The sequence below is a fragment of the Geospiza fortis genome, unplaced genomic scaffold, assembly GCF_000277835.1.
Source record: "Geospiza fortis unplaced genomic scaffold, GeoFor_1.0 scaffold88, whole genome shotgun sequence".
Taxonomy (NCBI): Eukaryota; Metazoa; Chordata; class Aves; order Passeriformes; family Thraupidae; genus Geospiza; species Geospiza fortis.
The window spans coordinates 664,917-669,031 of NW_005054434.1; positions in this window are offsets into that span (position 1 = coordinate 664,917).

Here is a 4,115-nt window from a genome sequence, read left to right on the forward strand (position 1 = left end):
AGCCTGTGGGGACAAGCAGAGCAGGGGGGAAGAAACAGTGAACACCACACTGCAAAGGACTGAAAGTCTGAGGAGGATTCACAGATTTCAGAGCAGGGAGGCTCCATCTCCTCCCAACAGCAGGTTTATCCTGCCCTCCCCCAGCCATGACAATCCCTTCAGTTCAAGGCACTGGGACTGCTGCAGGCACGGCTATCAGCACAGTGCAGCACTAAAGAAACTTGCTTTTCCTTGACCACAGTTTCCACACTTGCTGCCTCTATTTCCCCTCTCCCACCAGTACACCTTACCTTCCACAAAGGAGATTGCTCAGTGCTCAGCGTTTGTTTGGCAGGGGCCACACACAGATTCACCTCACACCCTGCCTGCCTGCCTGTCAGAAAGCTCAGCTCTTACACAACACTCCCAGGAGCATCAGCAAGGAGCACAAGTTTCTTAGTAACCTGGAGCCTCAGCTTTACATAAGGCACTAATCAGGAGCTACATGCTGTCTTATGACTGTTTATTAACCAGATGAAATTCATTAGCAGTGCTTCTCTTTGCTGATGAAGAGGTTTGCATGGCAAGGGAAACACCTGTCTCCTTTTAGGAGAGCCACTTGTGGGGTTTTCCTTATGTTGTCTTGTGATTAAAAGCAAAATTACTCGAATGGGCAAAAACACAGAGAGTAAATGTGGGGGCTAGAAATGCTTGGCCTCTTTTCACCTTCTGCTATGCAGAAAAGCAGGCAAAGCAGCGAGAGAGTGCAGAAAGGAAAGGAACAGCTCTTCTTTCTAGACACCAGAGGGAGAAGGTGCACTGCCCTAACTATGGCAGAACAGCCTGAAAATCAGAAGTTATAAATGCAACTAATAGGAGAATTCTTTTTAGCATTTATTAAGTCAGCTTAACAAAGCAAGTAATTAATCACTTTTCTGATCCCCAGCCACTTGTCCACAAGCAAAACCATAGCTCTGTTGCATTGTCAGCAGTTATACCTACCAGAACTCTCCTCTACAGAACCTTACCCGAGTTCCTGTGTCTCAGGAAATAGAAGAGGAAGCTGAAGAAGCCACGTGATTTGGACACAGTCACTTAAATCTGAATCACACATTCACAGCCCCACCAGCACACCCTGACATCAGAGTATTTCCTTTGAAGATCTGTGAGATATTCTTGCTTCTCACCAAAGGAACTGAAATTCACTTTGGAGGAAGGAAAGAGGGAGGTGTAGGAGATCTCTCCTTTCTTTCACAGCCTCCTCAACACATCTGCACCTTCAAGAAATTTTAGAACATCAACTCAATCCACCCAAGTGAAACATTTTTCAGACATCTGCTCCCCCCCTGGCTTCTCTTGCTTTTTCCTATCATTTTGTTTTCTCCTTTGGTGATAAAAGTGGTACATTATGGGAAACAGAAGCAGGGCTAACCCTCACACCAGGCCTGTCAGCTTCACAGTAATCCTGTTCTTACTGACTGAGCTGCTTAACACTTGTGTGCTTCTTTCTTACAGAGACCAAGATCTCCTCTCCGGATGCTTAACACACTTTATTTAATTATTTTGTCTTTAAATATTCATTATAAGTTATATTTAAATATTATTATGTTATTTAAATAATTATTTCATCAATAAATTTATTATTTATAAATAATTTGCTCACTCTTTTGACTGAGCACCCGAGGGCTCACAATGTACAGCTGGGACACCAGACTCTGCTCCAGTTCTAGGATTTAGGTCTTTAAAGAAGTCAGATCCACAGTCATTCAATCATGACATACTTCTGGATGAGGAACAGGATAAGTTATTCATGCCACAGGATCTGTGACCTACAGGATTTAAATAACTCTCAAAACCTCCTGCTCATGCCAGACACCAGGGTGGAAATAAATAAAGCTTTATTCCCTGATAGTTTGGGACCAATATTTAGGTTTCAACAACCCAATCAAAATACTGAAGAACTTTTTCTCACATGATTTAAGAAATGTGTTCTCCAGGGGAGGAAGGACCAGCCTGGTTATCCTCACACACATGAGCACCCTTGGGGCTGAGCAGAGGGAAAGAACAGAAAGCCAGGGACTCGCTTGGCAAACAAAAAGGGAGCACCAGGCAGCTAAGACAGGGCTGTCACAAAGCCACACTGTTTTCTGGTCTCATTTCACTACTAAAACTAAGGAAAAGGGCCTTGTGGAAATGATTTCTGGCTGCCAAAAGGATGCTGCATGCACCACAATGGAAAGCAAGGGAGCTTCTTTCCTACTCATGCTCACGACAGCAAACATGCCTGTGCATACTGACTGTTTTTCTAGGCTGAGCTGAAAAAGGGAGAAGGACAGCTCAGGAATGGAAAACATGGAGATAAATACAAGCTATATCTGTGTTCACAGAAAGCTTGAGAGCATGATCTACCAAAGACATTAAACAAAATCCCAGGCCATTATCAAAGCGAAGCACTAAGTTATATCAGGCAAGGTTCTCCTCTCTGCCCCTCAAACCATCAGGTCCCATTCAAAAAAATCATACAATGCATAAGAGCAAAATGACCCAACTCTCAAAACTCTATGGAAAAAATGAAGGAGGACAAAAAGTAGGCCAGTAGTAAGTGCTTCTTACAAGAGCTGAGGTGGGAATACAATTACTCCTGCTTTCCAGCAGTCTTGTGAATCCTGAAGGGAAGCAGGAGTCACCAATTCTCTTTCCAGATGTCCTTCATGCAAAAGACCTCTTTCCTCAGCTGCAAAAAGCCAGCTTCATGGGTTTTGATTAGGCTGGGCCAGTTCACTAACATTAAGATCCAGCCTCAGTTTGCCTTTCATTTTCATGCTGCAAACAATCTGAACCCTTTGCTTTGCATTCCATCCATCACAAATAACACCTCTACAACATACAGCACAGAATAGCTGCTATAGCCTGGCAGAATACTTAATTATCCACCTGAGAGTTAAAATTCCTTCTTATCCATATTGTTCTCTTTGATGGCAATTAGATTAGGAAAAATGTATTTTCTTTGCTATATTTAGATCAAGAGAAAGCTTTGAGATGGTACTGACAGCCTGATGTTCTCCTAAGTTTTGGCTGCAGCAACCACTGCTGTTGATAAATATGAAGAGAAGGAAATAAACTTAAGAAATCAGAAGCGGTGGGGCCAAAATTAGGAGGAAAGATTTCCATGCTCTTGCTAATAAATATAGTCAGAATGGGCATGCTGCTAAAATGCCAGGGGATGTGGAACACACCATCTCAGAGTGCAAACACCACTCACTTTCCGCCCCAGAACACAAAAATAACAAATCACAAGATGCTACGGGAAGCAGTAAAGATTTGTAGCTTTCTTTCCACACTGTGGCTGAACCAGCACTGCTTTCTATGGTCCCACAAGAAAGGCACAAGGTGTAGCTCCCACAGGGCGATTCTGCTGGCAGAGCTGCAATCAGACCCTGCCCAGGAGGGTCAGCAGGGTTATTCTGCCAGCACGGAGCCCGAACGCTCCCTGTCACAGCATGGAGGCACCAGAGCCCCGCACAAGGCAAACCCCGAAGCTCACACTTCCCATGCGGGAGCAGCAGCTCCCATCGGTGCCGCTACTGCCGAGGGCATCAGAGCCAGCAGGGCTGGAGGTGACACTGCGGGGACACCCAAGGACACCCGAGTTCCTGTGTCCTGCCCGAGTGGCTGCTTTCCCCTGTGCCCACAGAGGCACACAGCGGCGCTGTGCTGCTTCCCTGCGCATCCGAGGTGCACGGCCAGCGACACCGACAGCATTAAAGAAAAGTGAAAAGAAAAATAAAACCAAAAACCAAACAAGCTGCAAGAGAAGCCCCAGCCCAGCAGGCAGAGGCTTTGCAGGAGGCCAGAGGGGCTCCTGCTCCCATGCAGGTGTTCTCGCTGCCCGGCTGCCCTTCCGAACGCTTGAACTGAAGAACTCTGCGCGGAGTTCTCTGTCCATCTCCGCCTCAGGGCGCTTCCAAATGAAAGCCGGGATACGCCGCCACCGCCCAGGAGAAATAGGCGTACAGGTATCTTAACACACGTACGTACACAAACTCACGTGGAAATATGTAATTTTTTACATAAAATATGCACCTATACGAGAACACGCATTTATACGTATATATACACACACGGAGACACAGGCA